Source organism: Dermacentor albipictus, chromosome 3, assembly GCF_038994185.2.
Source record: "Dermacentor albipictus isolate Rhodes 1998 colony chromosome 3, USDA_Dalb.pri_finalv2, whole genome shotgun sequence".
Lineage (NCBI taxonomy): Eukaryota > Metazoa > Arthropoda > Arachnida > Ixodida > Ixodidae > Dermacentor > Dermacentor albipictus.
Genome location: NC_091823.1, coordinates 14,400,632 through 14,423,036, shown reverse-complemented (window position 1 = coordinate 14,423,036; position 22,405 = coordinate 14,400,632). Strand labels below are relative to the sequence as shown.

Below are 22,405 nucleotides of genomic sequence, written 5' to 3'. Positions count from 1 at the left end.
GCGCTTTATGAATTTTTCACCCTCTTATCTGACGATCGAGAGGTAGCTTTAACGACAGTGCGCATTTTCTAGTTAGCAGCGCGTTATTTTGTTCATCGAAGAACACGCATTCTAGAATTTTCTGCGCACATATCCGCTTGCGTTGCACCGAATTCGCAGGTGGGCAGTTGTCTCCTGCGGGCCTTCGGCGCCGCGCTTAAGATACGGCGTCAGTTCCGGCTGATTCTTGAATAAATTCGCGCTCTCGGAGCGACCAGCGCTTCTCAACTGCTGTTATCTATTACGCGTTGCGAAGTGCGCCAGCGCTTGAGGAAGCTCGTTTCTGGCCGCTGCCTGGGAATAGCTTGACTGGCGTGGTCCTGAAAAACGACCATGGCGAGCAAACAAATGAGTTTTCCGCCTGCCTTAGAACAAGGCAGCAGCAAGAACGGTCGAGCGTGCCACAACGAGTTGTTAGGGCCATACGACAGTAAGGATTTACATTCAGCGCGAACAGAAAAGTAGAGAAAAGAAAGAAAGAACAACGGATAGACTAAAGCAAAAAAGGAAAGGGTGAGTGACACCTCCTCTGCTATAATGTACAAAGCTTGGTTTTCTATGTGGGCAGCATGCCAGTGCACGTTCTTGTGGATTTGCAGTAGACGTACGTTACAGTCTAAGCTTGCGATTTATCAAGTCCGTGTAGCCATGCATGAGTCAGAGTTTGTATAAGAGTGAACTTTTTTTTTCCCTGCAATGAACACCAACAGGCGCCGCGCCGCAGGCCCAGTAAGGTGCTTTGTGAATCCATTTTTACTCCCACCTACAGAACCTCTGGGATCCCAATAAAGAAAAGAGAAATGGAGATAGGGGAGAGATATGTAGGGGGTTCGTTCGTTTCGAAACATTAATGATTTTTCAAACTGTCGCTTTCGAGCCTCGTCTGACATTCCCTGTCGCTTTATTATCCGCACATAAACTAGAGTGCAATAAATAAGCAAAATCATCCGAAAGGAATATTTTGAAGACAGACAGGGAGAAAACCCCTCTCACGAACACGTGCCGTGTAGTGTACTGTACTCAGATTGCGTGCGTCGATCACGTGACTGCGCAGGGTTCCCCCAACCAGCAGCCGCCCACAATTCTTGCCGCTGCCGCTTGCTTAGTTAACGCCCTGCCGTTGTCAATAATAGATGGCGTGCGGGAAGCCGCAGGTTCCGTTATTGCTCCCACGAGATCGGCAGGGCGTGAGGGCGGTGTGGGCCGCGAGATGTGGTCGGCTGGCGACAGGCAGGCGCCGATGCCCGGCGTAGGGCCGGCACATGTAACGCCAGGCTGCGGATGGAAAAGGAACCATGCCGACACGCCGTCGCTGTGCGTGCAACGACGCTGAGGCCCCGAATGTTCGATTACAAGGGCTACGGAGTGGAAAGAGAACTGACTGTCGGCTTCGTTTTACGCTGTCAATTCTTTTCCGTGGCCCTGGACGTCTCCTTTGTTTATGTGCTGTAGGAAAAGTGGCGACAAATGAGGTAGTCGAACCTCGGCTCCCATTAGCTTGGCGCTGTCTGGGTCATTGTCACGTGATCGATTTTCCTTCTGGCAACAAGAGAGGCCAAGTGTCCCCGTCATAACTGTTCACCATGCTGACTGCAAACCACAAACCAGCCGAACATCGTTCTCTAGTGTTTTTCACTTTGTACAGGATGAAGACTTGGTAGAAATACGACATCCTTGCCCGCTTTCCGACACCTTTTCTTGGAGTGAGTCAGGCGTAAGACACCTATGTACTCTTTCTTCAAGACCGTATACTCTTCCTTCAAGAGTGCAGACGCTTTACATTGCCGAAGGGCGCAAGCCGGGCTCTTTAAGGCAGCTTCTGTGGTGCGCCATAAGTTCGAACGTTTCGGGGAAGTGAAATAACTCTCGTATTCACCACCTAGAGGTCTGGAGTATGGGGAACGCCGCGGGGACTGAACCACAGAGGGGAACGACATATACGGTGAACGCGCAGAATATCCTGTAAATGTTTCACAAAGCATTTAAGTACGTCGGCGAAACAGCAACACCATCGTCCTGAAAAATTGAGGCAGGCGTGGCAGTGGCATTTTGAATGGTTGTCGAATGCCCGTGCTTTGACAGCGACCGAGAGCGCCACCACCACTGACAACAAAAACTCCTCCTCCTCCTCCTCCTCCTACTACTACTACTACTACTACTACTACTACTACTACTACTACTACTACTACTACTACTACTACTAAACAACAACCACAGTGACGACAATGATGAAGACGACGATGAAAACAACAATTTTTGACCATGTGGTACTTCTCGGTGATAAGGACCTCGGATAAGGACCGAATTCACGAGACCTTTAATTCACAAGAACTGTTTTCACTAGCCGACTTTCTTTGCTGCTGATATATTTGCACATGAGTGCTATTTGGAGCTAGTTGGTTACACATACACATACTGAACAAACATTCAAGCAAGAGGACTACTAGAAGACGACAACACGGGCGCTGTCGCCTTCTCGTGTTTCTGTTGCTTGTGCTGTTTGTTCTCTAATACATTCGCTTTCCCCACTGATCAGTGGGTGTGCTCTTGAACCACTCCAGGTACTAATCACTTTCTGAATAAATGCCCCAGTGCCGAGTAGTAGCCAAGATGTTAGTTCATCTGGGCACGCCTTCGTTGGCTTAAAGCGACACTTCTCAAATATTTGCGTGACAACAGTGCCATCAGAACCGAGGTCCCTCGCTCACCCTTACCTCCCACCTCGTTCATTCCCTCAATGACTCCATTAGTCAACCATCCAATCAACCAGTCTATCAACAAGGGAATTGCCGTTACGAATACAAGCGAGCGTATTCACTAAGTACTTCGTACTCAGATCAATCTAGCAGACCGTGAGTGAAGTTATTAGCGCTTGCGGAGCCAATTACAAGCACTTTTTTTTTTCCAAACGAAAGAAAAGATTTGTGAAGTGGGTCCAAGTTTTCTTTCCAGGGAAAGCGGCTTACCGACGATTTACCAAAAAAATAATAATAATAATAATAAAAAATAATATAACTCAATAAGAAATTTTTGCAACACTAAAATATATCGGATATCTTGTGCAACGCAGCTCCAAGAGGACCTTATGAGTTGTGTTGCTCTCTGACGATGCTTCCGATGCACATAATGAAGCTGTGCGACCTCCCAATAGACGCATGCGAACTATCGAGGTTAGACGCTCCGTTGATTCCGAAGGCTGCTTTATCGGGACGAGCCTGTGGGTACCATGGAAGACAAGATCGATTAGCTCCAGGGACCTGCGGTGTCAAACCTATTACCGCGGTGACATGCGCGCAGCTCAAATTCGCGGGTCGCAAAGCATCTGACTACAGCCCGCCTCGCAGTGGTGGTGGTGAGTCACGTATGCGACAGGGAGCCATATTGCGGACCTGAGGAGTGGGCTACGTTTTTATCTCGGGAGGGAACGAGGGAAATGCCAAAAGGGGCGGGCGGGTGCGGATCAGCTCGGGCAGCGCAGAAGTGCTCACGTGCCGGTGCCTGCGTTTTTTGCGTGCTGGCGTCGGCGGACTGAATAGCACAAACAGCCAGAAGGGGTTCGGGCGAGAGTGAAGCGTTTTGTGCTGTCGTACATACGCGCACCTGGGCACCAAACCACCGCGCGCTTGTTCCCACACTTTGAATTACGGTCGCTTCCCTCGCTCTCGTGACTCTATGCATCATCGTCCGCCGGGTGGCGGGTATCGATTTTCAGCGTCGGTGTTCTGTGTCCCTCTCGCCGACGTCGACCGTTGGTTGCTCAATGCTGTTACACGAGGCGGGCGGATCATCTTGCTCGCACGATTTGCAGCGTATCGCTTTATCCTGCGACATAGCTTGGGATTAAAGAAAAAATCCAAACTTCGTAAATGTGGCAGTCGTGAACGTTATACACTACCAGTGCGCCTGATTATCCGCCCTTCATTAATACTGCCGTTATATACGCCATACTGCGACAGGCTACGGGGCTAAGTGAGATTTATTAACTGTAAATAACTTGCAATATCTGCGCGGCGCAAAATGACATAGTTTGGAATTTTTCTATACGTGTACCATGTCGCTTAAGTTGCACGGCTTGTGCCTCACCGTCGCTGTCGTGATTATAACTGTTAATGTGATAGTAAATTAAGCTATGACAGGAGCTACGCCTAAACAACTAATTATCGTCATAGCTTTAATGAATGTTTCTTGGATGACAATAATAAAATGTAATATGGCGACCCCGTAATGAATCGCCGGAATGAAATGATACAGCGTCTGGCCTGTTCAGGCATGTCGCGCCTTCCATTTACTGGCATGCGTTCTGCATGCCTGTACATCATTTGCGCTGTGCGCGCCATGTTACCGCCGCAAGCAATAACTCTTCTGCATACAGCGGAGATAGGACACTGCCGGAATGCCAAAAGACGACGGATAAGCTTGTCTGCTCGAGACCACACCTGAAAAAAGCGAAATATTCGAAACATTAATTAATTAATTCATTCATTCATTCATTTACAGAATACTGTAGACCGATCCTGCACACCCAAACATGCTGAAGTAGAGTACATGTCTTTACAGTACAAGCCTTTACAGAAACAGTACAAGCCTTTACAGAAAGTCTGGAAAGTCAAAATGCTATACAAGGGCTTTTAGACACAAGATAAAGTATAGTACAGAAAACGCAACGTTATTACACCGAAATCAGAGCAAATCATCAGTTGTAACCCAAAATTGTTCAATTGAGCAAAGAGTGTCGTCAGTGGTAAACACGTTGCGAGTCAATGAATTTCAGTCAGAGATGTGAGGCACCGACTCTATCTCCGACAAGTGGGAGAAGACCCTACGAAGCCCGCTACTCCAAGACCAGCGATGGGCCGTCCAGCGGGCTCGCGCAGCGGCCGCCAGGTACTCCCTGTCGGTCCCTGCGTGGGAGACGCCCACTCTGCGCTGACGTGCGTCCTGCAGGACCTTTATTAATGTTTGCTCAGTCCGATATGAGGCGCCATTCGCTAATATACTTTGCTACGCAGCCGCGCTTCAAGAATTTTTTTGTCGGGGGTGTGGTTGCGCAAAGCGCGGCGAAGATCATGAATTCTATCGCAATTAGCAAACGTGACTCCGTAGTGTTGGACGCGACAACAACTTTCGCGAAAAAAAGCAGCTCGAATGTATACTGTATAACAATCGTATAGAGAGCTTCCGCAGCACGGCGTAAACTCCCATAACTGAGCAGTTTCTCTGCTACACAGGAAAATACTGGACAGTGGCTGCCAGGCACGTTCGGTCCCATTACCGTTGCCAAGTACCATTCCACTATCTCCGTTTCCCATAAAACATCGTATAACGGCCGGTATTCTTCGTTTGGCGTCGAGATGTTTTCCATATTACCGCTCTAGCGCGAGCACTTATATGGCGCGATTAACGGACTCGCTACGTTACGGGGTGCGGTCGCCGTAACTCATGTCTGCAGTTTCTAATTTCAATCAGTATATATATAGTGTACGAAGCAGACATTCCAAAGCTGCACAGTGCCTTTAATATAGTTATCAAACGGAAAGAAGAAAAATAGAAGGTTGTCATATTTTATACGCCCCGCTATGAGTTCGATGAGCTATATAAAGGTATACGCATCCATTTGTCATAACCATATACTTACCGTATGCGCACTGAGAATATTTCATGTGCCTTATCAATTGTACAAAAAATACCTAGAAACTCGGCCGGACGAAGCGCGTCCTGTTGACTGCTCTTGAAGCATATCCTGTTCGCCGAAGGAAGTTGGAAATGCGATGAAGAACCAAGAAGTGATAAGTGGCAGCGCCCTTACGAAACAAAGTTTTCCGGACCCACAAGCGCTGAATCCAATAAAATTTAGAGCGAAGGTCTTGTTCTAAATCCTTCCTCTTCCGATACTAAGGTCACGACCTTGTGGCCGGCGAAAAATAAAATGGCGAACTAGGTGACCAGGATGCAAGCTTGGCTTAGTTGGTTCGACGTTCTCTAGCTGCGGTAGAGCAGCACGAAAGACGTGCGCCAAAAGAAAGACGTAAGAAGCGTTTGTCCAGCGCTTTCTTTTCTGTCCATGTCTTTCGCGCTGTTTTACGGTTCCTAACTGCAGGGTGCAATGGCTAAGAAGGACAACCTGCACGCAGGTTCACTTGAACATGGCCAAATAGAGGAGACGATGCGCCCCGAACGTGAAAGAAGCCCGCGAAGGAATACACGCGAAGTGCCTCGAGCGGCCCGTCATGCGGCACTTTTGCGTGTATTCGCGGGCTTCTTTCACGCTCGGAAAAACACCTTTACGTAGCGTGCATTGAGCAACAGAAAGCTGTATCGGCAGTGCTTCATGTTGCTCTACAATTTCCTTATTGACACTTTTAATCTACTTGTAATACTTGAGAAGTTAATTAATTAATTAAGACTAATAATATAATTGGTCGGAATGAAAAGAAATAATAAACTGGGTATCTCCAAGCGACGGCAAGCAACATGACCGTGGTTCTGTCCAGCTACGTGGCATTTGCATATCTTTAATCTTCGCCACAAGTTACGTGGGACGCCCTGTATAACCATATAAGTTCTGTAGTTGCCGTTCTCCTTGAAGGACTGCAGGAAGTAGTGCCGCTTCCTTTCCCCAATTGTTCTATCTTTCTCCCTCACGTGGCAATTAATGAGCAAAAGCATGTCCGCCAGCGGCGCCCTGTGCGAGAGGGTCCTGAACTTGCTACCTCACGTCGTTTGAATCGCGGTTTTGCGCAAACAGCCTGTATACATTGTAATAAAGATAACTAATAACTAACTAAAGCTTTTATGCGACCAGGCTGTTCGCATAATAGCTTTCGATAGTTATTAGTTATTGTCTCCACATTGGCTGCCAGGGCCGGTCGAAGCGCAAGAAAGGCTTTCGCCCTGCAGTAGACTTAAAGATAATGATTGCGGTGACGTATAACGTTAAATGGGGCTATACATATATTGCGTGCGCACACGCCTTTTCTTTTCTTTTTTTTCGAACAAATGTTCAGTTATAGTCGGTGCTTTGTGAGTGCCCTCTTTCTCCGTTCGCGACTGCGCGTTTCACGCGTGGTTTCGGCGGATAGCCGTAGGACCACAAGCGAAAGACAACTTCCTGCGAGTCATCCGTCGTCTGACCGCAGCAATTACGCGCTCCACGACAAGTAATGGGGCGGACCACCAGCCGGGGTGGTGGTGGTGGTGGTGCTGCAAGACGGCGACAAACCGCTGCGACGTTGCGAAGAGCGTTGATGGAGAGGGGGAGAGGACGCCTCCAGCTAGAGCAATAGACGTTTCAAAGACCGAAAATTAAGGCGCCTAATGAAGGCGCCCCTTTGAGAAACGCCCCGCAACTTATTCGCGGTAATGCGGCAGTCGATTGGGGACGCCAGAAGGGCGCTCCCCGCTCGCTTTCCGCGGCTGGGACATCGTTCATCGCTTCGTCCGCGGGACTCGGCGCGGCGTCTGTGCTGGACGCGTCCGTGCATGGTTAGACGCGCTAAGGCATTCCTGCTCGTTGTCTTCCTGCACATAAAAAAGCTGTACGTATTATTACCGGCAGCGGTTCGCGGTGCAAAAGAATACTATACTTGTGGTAAATCATATGTTATGGGAGATTGATTTATGTCGGTTAAGTCCAGGGCTGCAACGCTCCCTTGATGGGCTACATAGCCCTCAGCTCTCATACAACTTTATTGATATTACCCCCGTATTGAGAAATGCGCCTTAACCTGAAGTCCGTGCTCGTCTTGGTCAAGATAACGCCTGGCGTGAGCGTACTCAAGATGCTCATTGCTTTTTCCTCGGGCGACATAAGGTGAGGCGTCATCTTGAAAAAGTGAAACATCGGCTTCAGGTTATAAGGCACATTACTGAATACGAGAGTTAGTGTCCTTAAATTTAATAACCTCACTCGACTTAAATGGAGGCGCAACTTGCTGCCTCATATCTTGCACTACATGATCTGGACGAGTGTTACTCTGTCGTGGGTATGTGACATGTTTTAAGGACTCGACATTCACTTACAACTAAGCTAAGTGAGAGGAAACACAAGCGTCAGCAAAAATAATAAAATTGAGGCTAACCTCTTTTACCTGACGTCAAGTTTATAGTGCCTACGTGTTTTCCTGAATGTAGTCTTGGTTGAAGGTCAATAAGCGGCCCGAAATGACGAGTACAGTAACAGAGTGACAGTACGCGTGGTTTTTGTTCCTGTGCTCGTCATATTGTTCCGCTTGTACCCCTTCGACAGGAATAACCAGCTAGGTCAAAACAATATTTTGCTTAGCCTCGATCATCATTCGTTCTTTCCGCTGGTGCCAACGTTGCGCATTTGCACCCCGTTTTACAGCTGAATATGACTGTCGTATTTTTTCGTTATTTATTTATTTTTATTTATTTATTTATTTATTTATTTATTTATTTATTTATTTATTTATTTATTTATTTATTTATTTATTTGTTTGTTTGTTTGTTTATTTATTTGTTTGTTTAGTAGGTTTCGTCTTTGCGACGTTCGTTTGAAACAGACTTGTACGAAACTGCTCACGTGTAACTCATCACTTGTAATCAATCACATATTACAATAATTTTGTTAATTAGCGATAATTTTGTTCGCTCGGCAACGCTCACTGTAATGCAGTTACTTTTTGCAGTAACCAAGTGCGTGTAACCAGTTACGTTGTTGGCGAGAGAAGCGACGCAGCTTTGAGAGCCTGAATATATGGCGAAAACTGCAGCATATAACGCCCGAGATCGTGCCACGGAGCAGCCACATGCGAACGTGCGTGTATTTGTTTCCTCACCTTAAAGGGACACTAACGGTTGCTATGAAGTCAAATTAAAGTGATAAAGCAATACTCTAGAACGTCTAAGGCGTCAACATAATCGCAAACAGAGCTTTAGTAACCGAGAAATTGAGGTAAATGCATGGCACGATTTGAGACCCCCCAGCGACATTCCGGTACTAGCCCGATGACGTCACTTGTACTCCACTATTCGTATTAGAAAGATCATTTCATTAGGTTATAAGACGGAAGAAAATGCTACTTGTCTACTTCTGTTCGATTATACGAAAAAATAACATTTTGGCGTTACCTTCAGTAGTATGGGTGGTCGAAAGGTTTCGGTCTCGCTCGACTCTGCACGCTCGACTCTTCGCCGCGCGCACTTTGTAGTTGCAGTGGATTCGTTATCGCGTCGTGCTGCGGTGGTTCTGCTGGCTCGCGAAGCTTGCATTTGGAACAAGCAGCGAGAATACCACGACCATGTGATGTCGTGGGATGCGCGAACGGTCCGCGGAACTTGGCCAAGGGCAGTTGCAGCGGTGAATCCAACGTTACTTATCACTGTGTGCCAACGAGTGAACCTCTCCGTTCGAAGTGGTTGAGTGCCCCACCTATGCCACAGCGCGCTGGCAAAGAGCCGAAAAATCAGGTATAGTGTGCTCGCTGCACTTTCGTCCAGAGGATTACGAGTTCAGCGCCGACTTACTGAAGTCGTGTGGAGTGCCTTTCAAAGCAGGCCGCCGTCGTAGTAGTACGCAACGACGCCGGCAGCGCGAGCCCTCAGTAGCAGGTCAGGTCACGTTCATCAGCGCTTAAATCACTGAAGTAGAGCCCAGCATCGCGAGCCAATGTGTCGTTGTCAGGGTCGTCCATTGCAACGAGCGTCAAAGTTGGCGTCATAAAATAAAGAATCAGCTTATCGTCGCGCGCTTTCCCTTCCGCTAGCCACCATAGTTCTGCTTTCGCGCTGTTCTCGGCTCTGTCTTGGCTCTGTTTCTGGCCGCGCGTTTGAGCTTTGCGCAGAAAAGCCGTATAGCGCCGTCTGCGGGCGCCGTTTTACTCACGTACGGCGCAACGTCACTATGAGACCATGACGTCACCACTCCTCGATCGGAGGGCGCGCGATTTGAACTGCGCTAGAGGCACGCGGACGCTACAGAACGCATTCTCTCCTAAAATAAATCTCTTATGCGCATGAAACAAGCGTTTCGAGGTTTCTGGGATGGTATTTCAACAGTCCACGTTGACTTACTATTAACTTTTAGTGTCCCTTTAACGCTCGACCAGATGCTGACCAACAAGTTGAACAGGTTCTGGTATGTCTCGATAGCGAACGTCACTTAATTAGGATGTTGAGGCCAGGAAATCGCCCTACAGATTATTTTTCCCCCTTTTCATTGGCTCAACAAGGAGCGTCTTCTCCAAGTCCCAGCAAGAATGAAGCCGCTGCGCTTCATGCAGAACGCAAATTCTGAAAAACTACAACCCTGTACGCAAAGTCACGTTACAACACCGCACTGCCCTCAAGCCCGAACATTGAGCGAACTGGCTAACTTTCCTGCCTTTCCTATCTTTTCCCTCCTCGAACAAGCTTCCAGTGTCGCTGCTGATGTTTTCACAACAACGACAAAAAAAAAAGAGCCCTGATCACCGACGAAACATTTAAAGTAATTTTTATTGCAGATACGCAATGTATGAAGGGCTGCGGATAAGGCACCAGAAGTGCCAGGCCAGCTCGTTTTGTTTGCTATAGTTATGCAATGTTAGTAAACGTTCGGAGGAAACTAACGCAGAAGTAATTAATTACTATCGAGTAATTCCGCAAATAATATTGTGGTGCAGTAATTGGTACCTGTAATCAATTACACTTTTTAATGGAGCAGTTATATATGTAATCGGTTATTTCTTGTTATGTAACGTGTACAAGTCTGATTCAATAAGCTTTTTAGTTGGTTCATTATTCCAAATGAAAGAAGCAGCACAACATATACAAGGACGACAAGGACGAACGGATTGCGCCACTCAAGATACAAATGCGTAGTAAATAATAACTAAATAAAACAGTAAAAAATAAAAAAACAATAGAGAGAGTAATTAGCGTGCAGTGCTTCTTGTCCGTACACAAGATTGAAAACTGCATCATTAACTTTCCAGTGGAATTACTCTTGTCTCTCGCAGAAAACTAAATATGGCATGAGTAACGGTCATGTCGCTCACCACAGGAACGCTGCCCAGCTTCTCGCCTTCGAATTACACGAGTAAGGAAGGCTTCATAACGCGCTCAAATGTCATGGGGCCAGTTTTTTTAATGTGTTCTACTTAAATAATTGGCGTAGGTCGCTTGCACCTCATGTTCTTGGTTTCTGCTGCGACAATAACTATAAGCTGGAAAGTGTGTCGGTTGCATCTGCGCTTTCCTGAAAGCCGTCCTCATACCACTGCGTTCCAATCCTCGGCTTCGATCTCGCTATATAGCAAAAAAAAAAAAAACTTGCCGATCACCCGCCATTGAAATCATGCCTGTGCGGCTATGTGTCATTGAGGGCTGGATGCAATAACCACTCTTTCTATTTTTTTTTCTCACATGGCATTTATTGTATAGAGTGTGACATTATATGCAGGAACTACACAAGCACTATAGCCAACGCACGGCGCATCGATAGCCGGAAAGAGCCCTGTAGAAAGCACGATGCGCACACCTTGCAGCACAAAAAGATATTCGAAGTCTATGCAGCGTGAACGTACGGTCGCGGTGTGGCTACGCACAAGTGGGCGCAATGATCTAATGCCGCGGTCACTACTTTGCTTTGTATGCCCTGTCATTGTCTGTAATTATAGAAGAAAAAAAAACGATGGGACCGGAAATTTTGACTAACAGGAGCCTGGCGCTCGGACTGCCTCATTACCATGAGCGATGGAGCAATACGTATCTAAGCGGTTGCACCAAAGAAAACCATTCGCACAAGACGGGTGCATTAAGGCGGCAAATGATGGTATAGGAAAACGTAATATCGCCGTCCTTTTACAGATCTCCTGCTGCATCATCTCCGTGTCGGCGCACTCACCGCAGGTGGCAGCTACCCACGCACAGAACGCAGATTCGTGGACATGTAGCTTTTATTTTTCTGCTGCTGTTCACTGTGATATCTGCTTCCGCTCCTGCCTCTGCCGCGCCCTATCTTGTCGCCGCTGCTTCGTTCCGGCTTCTATTTTTCCGGTTTCTCCACGCACCTCGCGCTTGCTCATAACCCGCTGCTGTACATTTACGCCCGTGGCGCACAAACCTTGCCACTCATCTAACGCGCGCAAATGCAAAGGCCAGCGCAGTACAGCGAGGCACAGAATGGCCGAAATGAAGCGAGGAAGAAGCGGTCCGGAGCGCCATGCGTTTCCCCTGATCGCTACCACGCAGTGGGAAATCGCACTGGCCGCTCCTTTGCACCGCCACGTACACATATCCACACCCACTTCGCTGCAGAAGCTAAAAGCTTGCGCAGACAAGTCGTAAAGAAGGGCGATGAACTGCTGCGTTCGAGTAGTAGTAGCGTGCAGACTGCGCGCATTGGCATCTGCATAATAAACGCAACATCACCACTTGCGCACTCTCGGTCAGAACGAATTCTTGAAACGCTCGTTCTTGAACGACGCTTCCCTCTCCCCCCTTGCCCCCCATGTAAATTTACAGGCTCGCAACTCCGAGAAAGAGGCTCATTTGAATACTTCGTATATCCACCATATTTATATTGAGTACGCCCCCTTCCTCCTCTCCCATCACTTCATACAACCTGCCATGCGTGTTAGATTTCTGCCTGGCTCTCAGGCCCGTCGCATCCAGGTATCCCAGGTAGGTAGCATCCAGTGGGTTAGCATCTGTTGCCGATAACGTGCGACCCATCAATTTTCTCGCATCCGTCTTCGCTATATACACCTGTGCATCCAGATCTCGCCAGCATGTACTCTCTGCTTCTTTTTCTCATGCATCTACGTCCGTACGTTTGCGCCGGAGAAGCGCACTCAGATTCGTCACTCGTTGGCAGATACGGCGTTGCCACTGGCGCGACACGACCACCGGTGTGAAAGCATATAAAAAACCGCGCCCACGACAAACGTAACTCGCGTACTATCCTCGAAAGTGCGAGCACCCACGCGCAACGTCGTCGGGTAACGAATGCGGCTTTCTGCGCTCTGGTGGGATGTCGTATTTCACGAGTGACACCTGCACTGCATCATGATACGGACGTGTGATGAACGTGGCATCGAACCACTTGCAGCCGTTCACTCGTCTTGCGGTCATACCAAAATGCGCGATGCGTCCTACGCGTTACGCTCGATGCGTTATAATCGCGACAGCCTTGAAACACTGGGAAGCGCTGCTGCGCGTTTACCTCGGGTTCCTTTCTTTTCCTTTCTTTCTTTATTTCTTTCTTTCTGACCAGCGGCCGTGAAGTTGCCCGTGCGGGTCACGGCCGAAACGATACGCGCACAGATTTCACGGGAATGTTCTGGTGGACGCTCGTAATCGTGCCGGGCATGTGTTCCGGGGCGGGCTGCGAAGGCTTGCGGCGTTGTTTTCGTTAACTCAAGGCCGGGGGACTTGCGCACTGTTTAAACAAGTTCGGTGCCGTCTTTGACTCGGTAGATGCCCACTGATAAAGAACACAGTTATTTGTCTCATGACATACTTTTGGAAAGCAATCGCAAGCTGATTTTCCGTTAACTTTAGTGTCCCATTATAAGCGGAAACCAAAAATTATCGAATCTTTCCTCGTACACTACATTTCTGAAAGCTGATCCTGGCGTACGCGTCTTGGCGGTATAAGATGCGCTAGACTATACGCTTTTCGCCACCTTGACGTTCGATGCCATGAGCACATTATAGTTGACATATAACGGCCAGTTCCTTGTTATCAACTCCGATAAAGTGCTATTGGCTTTTTCGAGGGAGGAGAAGGGAAAGGAGAAAGAGAGAGAATAAACAGACACATCTGGTAGCCTTCGTCACACACAGACAGGGTTTGCGTTATTCTATTCCCCAAAATGATTTGGTAAACACTTCGTACAGAAGAGTGCACGCGTAAAAACAATCGTTGAAGTTAGCTTTATTATTGTGAGCGAAAGGAAGTTGGATAAGCCAATAAAGGAAAAATGGAAAAAGAAAATTAGGCCTTAACAAAGATCCAAGAGAGATGGTTTCCCAGCACTTTTATTACGACAAAAGCTGAGGCGTGCTTCGGATCAGCATCGGTGGCTCATTGACTATGGCGTTTTCCCGGTGAGCAAGAGGTCGCGGGTTCGATTGCTCGCCGATGTGGCCGCATTCTGACGCAACTGGGGGCGGAATGCGAAAATGCTCATGTACTTAAATTTAGGTGCACGCTTACACTAATTCATACACGGGGCTTCACATCCACGAGCTGCACTGACGCTATGAGGGTCGCCGTATCGGAGGGCTCCGTATTAACTTTGACCCCCTTCATGGGCTTGTGTACCTCAAACTGATTACACGAGTGTTCCTAACTGTATTCCACCCAGTCGAAATGCTGCCTCCGCGGCCGGCAATCGAAGCCTCGACCCTTTGTTCAGCAGATCAACGCTGTAGCCGCAGAACTACCACGCCGGATACGGCTACACTGACGTATATTGCATACACCGCCGACTGTCATCGCCTCGACGTGGCATTGTAGCGATGGGGAAGCTAGACCGGAATTCCGGCAGCAACAGTGCGCCTTCGTGCGGGTTTTTCTTCTCTTCCATCTACTTTTCTTCCCCTCCTTCTTCTTCTTCTCGTTTTGTTCGCCGACCGACAGCGATGCGGATCGAAGCGATGAGGCCCGCGAGCGAACCGGCTCCGCGTTTTACTCGCATCCCGGATGCGGCCTCGAGAAAACTCTCTGTATACGTCTCCGAACGGGCGCAGCACAGCGGCTCTCTTCTGGGAAGAGCAAAAATCAGCGCCACTGCACGACGACGAGGACGTCGAACCAGAGCGTCAGAAAATGGCCTCTCTCCAGTGAAAAGCACTTCGGGGATGATCAATGCACGGACGGCGTGGTGCAACCAGGAAGCTCGTTGGCGCGCATCAGGCCAAGCGTGACGGAATTCGCTCGAACTGCGGCTGCCGCCGACGTCGCGCTCGCGACGCGCACGCATCTCGCTCGTGCATGCACGCACGCCAGGCGGGAGTCGCCCGTTCGGAGATGCGGCCCTCGCGTGCCCTTAGAACGCGCGCACAGGGCCCTACGGATAGCGAGTAGAAAGCTCCCTTCGCGAACATCACGCCCGTTACGTCACGTCCGCGTGGTGTGTGTATTCTAAAACGGATCGAAAGCACGAAACGTGACATCAAAGGAGCTATATATATATATATAGACGCACTCCCCTCGCGCTCTCTTGGGCGCGCGATGCTGCTATCGCTGAAGTCAGTATTGTTCACCGCAAGTGTCCGCAACAGCGTTGCAAGGCAAGAACCCAAATGTGGCTCGCATGCTAAAGGCTTCACTGCGTAATTAGAGAGCGAGAACGAAGAAAGCACATAGGCATATAATTATGTCGTAATTAACACACAACCGCGGATACCACGCCTTTTCTCAATCTACTTACACCTCGCTCTGCCTTTCGTTTCACTAAACCATTTCTCTTTCTCTCTCTGTCTACATTTTCCTCCTCCCATTTTTCTTTCTTTGTCATGTCTCCGATGTTACAACATGTTTCGGCCCCCTATTCCAGTGAGCGAAAACTTACACTTATATACATGCATCGTGTTAGTATATCATGCACCCTGCTTGTGTTGCCTCGTTGAGTTATCCCAGCAGCTTTCAACAGGTACGCGCCAGGACCTGACCTCATTACATACCGTGCCCTGTGTAACCTAGGAGACCAAGCTCGGAAGGCACTCTTGCTCCTGTACAACGACTCCTGGCAGACGGATACGGTTCCGCAAGAATGGAAGTCAACTCGCCTTATTCCACTTCTCAAAGCTGGCGAGCCGCCTTTGGACATTTCCTCATACCGTCCGATCGCACTTGCCAGCTGTGTCGGAAAAATAATGTAAAGAATGATTTTAACACGTCTGGAATGGTACTTAGAGTACTATGAAATATACCCAGATGCTATGGCCGGATTCAGACGTGGCCGTTCGTCAACAGACAACGTTGTTGACTTGATAACATTTGTGCAACACCAAAAGGCCTGTAAGCGAATATCTGCTGCTATGTTTCTAGACGTTAAAGGGTCTTATGATAATGTCTGTCACCCATAAAGCCATCCTTAGCACTTTAGAAGCCGTCGGACTTGGTGGTAAGATATATATGTGGGTGTGCAGCTACCTACAGAGGAGACCATTCTACGTGCCCACAGAAAATGGCCCGACATCCTAGTATTACGGTACCCGAGGAGTCCCTCAAGGCGGAGTGCTTAGCCCGACTCTTTTCAATCTCACCCTCTGTGGATTAGTTGACAACCTGCCAAGCACCGTACGACTTTCCATCTATGCGGACGACATCTGCATTTGGGCATCAGGTGTGACACGAATTCAGCTTCGCGCTCGGCTTCAGAAGGCAGCGACAGTGACATCTTGCTACCTTCGTGAACAAGGACTTGAAATTTCTTGCGGGAAGTGCGCAATGGTGGCATTCACGAGGAAGCGAATGTCTGCTTACGGCGTATCTATTGACGGGCAACTTATACCATACAGTAGGAGTCACAGGTTCTTGGGAGTCGTAATTGACAGAGACATATCTTGGACTCCGCACGTGAATTACGTGAGAAAGCGGCTGACGGCTATCTGTCACCTGTTCAGGTTCCTTGCAGGAAAAAGTTGGGGAGTATCAATACACGCCATGTTACAGCTGTACATGGCGTTGTTCGTTGGTTTCCTGCGATACAGCCTGCCTGCAATGTCCAACACCTGCAAGACTAACCTGCGTACGATTCAGGGTATTCAAGCCCAAGCCCTTAAGATATGTCTTGGCTTACCACGCAGTGCATCAACGGCTGAAACCATTGCCCTTGCGCAGGATTACCCAATCACGACGCACATTACGGTTGAGACAATGCGTATGCATTTCAGGCATTATGCTAGGACTCCTTCCCACCACTTGGCGAGCCTCACTGCTGCAAGGCCCTGCTCGACATTTAGCGGCATTGTCAGTGCACATCGTGCGTCGTTTACTTCAGGGTACGCACCTGCGGCCAAGCCAGCGTTTCCTCCGTGGTGTTTGAGCCGTCCACAAGTACATATAATGATTCCAGGACTACAGAAGAAGACAGATATACCGGTCCCTGCTCTAAAACAGCTGAGCTTACTTCTTTTGTATGAGAAGTACAGCAACCACGTGCACATCTATATCGATGGATCGACTACGTCGTGCAGTTCTGCTGGTGCCGTGGTTATACCAACGCGAGAAATGACACCGCGGTTCAAGACATCGCATGTCACGACCTCAACGGCGGCAGAACTAACGGCCCTGCGTCGAGCACTGGAATTCATTGATTCTGAAAGACCTACAAAATGGGCTGTGTTCTGTGATTAAAAACCGGCATTACAGTGCACGCAGTCAGTTTTCTCCGACATGGATGACATGACTAATTGACATACGAAGTCGCAAAACTTTACCATCACGTCGAACAAAAAGGTCACGAGGTCGTTTTTCAATGGGTACCTGGCCATTATGGAATCAGTGGCAATGATTCCGCCGATAACGCTGCAGGACATCAAGAAGAGCACAGTGTTCCAATTCCGCTTTCGAGGACAGACGCCGCAAGGCAGCTTCGACACCTGGCACGCAGTCTCACACTGACCGAGTGGAACTCGCCAAACTTACGACTTACACAACTGCGTTGACTAAACCCCTCCTTGCAACTCCGACCTCCACTCGGACTTCCTCGACGTGAAGCTACGCTTCTCTGTCGCCTTTGGTTAGGAGTTGCCTTCACAAAGGCATACTCTACATTATGTGGAATGACTGACAGTGCAGCGTGCGAGGTCTGTGGCACCGAAGAAAACATCGACCACCTGCTGTGCCACTGTCCACGATACACCCCAGAGAGACAAGAACTTGCCAAAGCTTTCCAAAAACTGGACAATTGGCCGTTTTCAGTGCAGGTACTGCTGTACACCGCCCCCATCGCCCGTACGTCGGCCCATAAAGCGGTGAAGGCGCTTTTGTGCTTCTTAAGGACGACGGGCTTGTGCGACTATTTGTGACTATTAATGCAATTTCTGTAACAACACACACGTCAGCGAACTCACCGCAATTTCCTTCTTTCCTTCCCTCCTCGCTCTCTCTCTCTCTCCCTGTTATCTTTGTGCTCCCTTTCCCATTCCCCCGGTGTAGGGTAGCCAACCGGACGTTATTCTGGTTAACTTCCCTGTCTTCTGCTTTTCTCTTTCCCTCCTCCTTTCGATAGCTACACTTTGAGGTCGCGACGAGGGCCTGCACGAAATAAGTTTTTAGTACAAGTCGTGCCTGAGTCAGGTCTTTCTCACTGGAAGGCTGAGCGTGCTCTTATCACTTGCCTCTCACTGTCACATGCGCACTTTCATCTTCTTGTTCGGCATGCGCCTGCATATGTATACGAAAAGAGCAAGCGGCCTAAGTTTAGCATGCAAATAACTCCCCCCTTCCGCGTCTATTCTGAAGCGCATTCGTTGCCCGCAGATACTTTGGAGCGATATAGTACACCGTACGCAGCACGAGAGCAACACGCGGAAACTTCGATGTAAGCAGCTTTGCACGAGAACGCGTGTAGATGCAAGATGAGATCGTATACGAACACATTCGCAGGTCAAGTTCCTATGCAGACCGCGCATATTGGTCGGCGGCAAAGGATTGCCGCGTGCAGGAGCCCTTAGACTTCGTTCCTTTTCTTCGTCTTTCTTTCCTCCTTTCTTTCTTTTTATTTTTCATTCAAAACTGTAGGGCCGGTTTCGACTTTTGCCTCTTAAGAAATTGAGTACCGGCAGGGCTTAAAGTCTCCTTTCGGTATGTGAGGGGGGAGGGGGGGGGGTGCTCGTAGGCGGCGAACAGTGTAGCGGGCGCACAATCACACACGCTGTGTGTACACACATCACAATCACACACATGTGTCTACGCGTGTGTTTGCGTGTGTGTGTGTTATACATGTGAGATATGTGTTATATTTTGACTGGATTTTTGATGGGTCAAACGTATTTGGAAGAATGAGAAGCACAACTTCGCGGTTATCTTCGGTTTGTTTGCCCAAAAGTTTTGGTCTGTGGACCGACCTTTTTCGAGGGCTGAGGTTTAGGGAAACGGGCGGCAAACAAACTGAAGATAACCACGAAGTTGTATCAGGTATCCCAGCGTGTAATATATATGTGTGTGTGTATGGCAAAATTAACTGGTAACCTGAGAAAAGCAATGTGACTGTTCACTAATTCACGAGCCGGTAGCTTAACGCTCACGTGGCTCATTAAACGTTATGGTGTGCCAAGAATCTGAGTCGAACAAGTGTGGTTACAGGGGGGCCACGTCCCCCCCCCCCACCCCCCGCCTGATTTTAAGCACTGATAAGGTTTCGAAAGCCCCGCAGTGTACAGAGTAGGGCTGTTCTGTTCCTTTCTTCTCGGTTACAAACTAGCTGTTGTCGAGAGATTGATGTACAATGTGCGTGACTATTTTATTTTTCTCGTTATTTTTCTATTAATAATAATAATAATAATAATAATAATAATAATAGAAAGATGAATGAGGAGCATGTGAAAATTTTACGAAACACACAAGCTTGACACGACACATATTACAATAAATACATAACCGGCGTTAATAGTCCTAACTCTTTGCGAAGGCGCCCTGTATGCACTGGGATAGATGGACGGTCGAAATGCACAGCTAAGTTCGAATTCAGTACACAGTAGGAAGCACATAGAAGACTTCATTGCGTAAACAGTTCTGCAGCCACTGCTTATCAAGGAGCCTGCGTTGTCCACTAGAAGGCTGTTAAGAGGATGTTAGCATGCATTTGGTTACTATTAAGTGTTGTGTACGGAAGATACATGCCGGTTAGTTTTCACGAGTTCTTTCAATGTTTATTTCCTTCTTTACCGCCCATTTGGCGCATGTTAAATAATCCCAGGTGGTCAAGATTAATCCAGAGTCCCCCACTACGGCGTGCCTCATAATTAGATCGTAGTTTTGGCACCTAAAACACCAGAATTAATTTTAACTGATTTCTTTAATGAGATGTACGTGTACTCTCGTTTCTGTGTATTTTAACAGGATGGTCAAAAAGCAGGAATCAACGATAGTAGCATGCAAGGGCATTAACGCCAGTGCCTAATTAAAATACGAGGCCCAAGAGTACCTTGTCATACACAAATATTACACCAATCAGCGATTACGAGTGGAATATTCCACGCAGCAATGAGTGCAATAATAAAAACTGAGTAACCGTGACGTAGCTATAGGAACGATAATGCCAATTATTCACACCTGGACAGCATGCATATTAAACGTGAACATCTGAGAGGGTCGACAATAAAAAAGCGAATGAATCTGATTAAGCTCCAACCAGAGAGCCTAATTGGTTAGCCGTCGTGCCCGTAGCCGGTTCGGTCTTTTCTTCAGGTAATATGTGAACCGAACGTGTCCAAAGCGCTAAGACTCTCTGGATACGAAGCCTTTATGGCGTCGACGTGCGGGCAATCCAGCAAAGTAATTGTTTACATCCGTACAGAACTGACTTACATTCCCCACTCGGTGCAGCCTCATGATGGAAACCAATATGTGTGTCTCCGCATTACAAAGAATAAAGTGGCCTTCACTCTTATCGGCGCCTACATATCCCCATATAGTCGGTTCGACGGCGACCGATTGCGAGACATCCTGACGGCGACTACTGGACCCTGGATTATCACGGGAGACTTTAATGCTCATCACTTGGCTTGGGGAAGCTCCAGAATAGATTCCAGGGGCCGGAAACTTGTGGAATTTGCTTCCGACCATGAACTTAGCATTATGAACGATGGCAGTCCGACGTACTTGCGTGGTTCGAACTACAGCAGTTGCTTAGACTTGACCTTGGTGTCACGGCAACTTGGTCAAAATGTTCGATGGTTCGCTGACATCGAGACTCATGGTAGTGACCATCTTCCCACCTACTTAAGTATCACTGGATTTGGAAACTTCTCCTCCTGTACTTCCCGACAAGCATATATAAGGTGGTCAACGTATAAGACAAAGGTGGAAGAGGCATGCAAAGGAGGATTTACCGGCACCATTGAGAACCTTATTACAAGTGTACTGGAATCGTCTAAGTACACATTTACATCCGCTAAAAAACGTACGGATTTTGACATGGAACTTGAGCGACTTCGAACGATTCGCAGAAGAGCCGAGAGGCGATACAGGCGCACGAAGTCAATTCATGACCTTAGAGTCGCTCGACGTATACAGAAGAAAATCCAACGTCGTATGGACAGGCTGGAGGAGCAACGGTGGAAGACGTTCTGCGAATCACTTGATGCCCGCAAGCCACTGTCTATCATATGGAGGACGGTGCGCGGCCTTGGCTCGTCTCCACAGCAACGACACCCATTCTCAGCCCTAGCCCTCTATCAAGGCCGCTCACAGGTCGATATAGCCGAAGACTTCTGTGTGAAGATTGCAGGCAGTGTGGTCACCATCAGTAGCGAAATTCTGGGTGAGGTTCCTGCGACACGCTTCCCAGAATTGAATGTGTCCTTCTCACTTGAGGAATTGGACGCTGCTCTGGCCTCCTGCAGGCGCTCATGGTCGCCAGGACCAGACGGCATCACCTACGCTGCTTTATGCCACCTAGGTGAAGATGGCCGAAGACTCCTGGAATGTTATAACCAGTCATGGAATGATGGCGTCGTTCCTGAGCGGTGGAAGTCCAGCCGCTTGATACCACTCCTGAAGCCTGGAAAGTCACCACTTGACCTAGCGTCCAACCGACCCATTGCGCTGTCCAGCTGTGTTGGGAAGGTCATGGAAAGAATGATTCTCACCCGCCTAGAATGGTATCTTGAGCGCCACAACGTATACCCCGTTGCCATGGCTGGTTTTAGAAGAGGCCGTTCCTCTATTGACAACGTCACCGACCTAGTCACGTCTGTACAACAAGAAAAACACCACAAGCGTATATCGGTTGCACTATTCCTCGACGTGAAAAGCGCCTATGATAATGTAACGCATGAAGCCATCCTTGATGCCCTGGAAAATAACGGAATTGGTGGACGCATGTTTCAGTGGATTCGGAGCTATCTATTCAAAAGATCCTTCTTTGTGCACAGTGCAGATGGCCGAACTGCTGACCATTACACTTACCGTGGCGTCCCTCAGGGTGGGGTTCTTAGCCCCACTTTGTTCAACCTTGCAATCCTTGGCCTTGCCGACGTTCTACCACATACAGTAAACCTTTCAATATATACTGACGACATATGCATATGGGCCTCGGCAGTTACACGTCTCCAGGTGCGTGCACGGCTCCAAAAAGCAGTGACCCTAACATCATCGTACCTGAGTGCGCAAGGCCTCAGCATTTCGACCGAGAAGTGCGCCTTAGTCGCCTTTACCCACAAGCCCATGACCTGGTACCCCATT

At 48.4% G+C, this 22,405-nt stretch overlaps 1 long non-coding RNA gene across 2 annotated transcripts in view; it reads left to right on the top strand.

Moving 5' to 3' along the window:
- LOC139057257 (uncharacterized) overlaps nucleotides 1-22,405 on the top strand; it is a 144,807-nt gene that overhangs the window by 21,974 nt on the left and 100,428 nt on the right. The window lies entirely within an intron of this gene.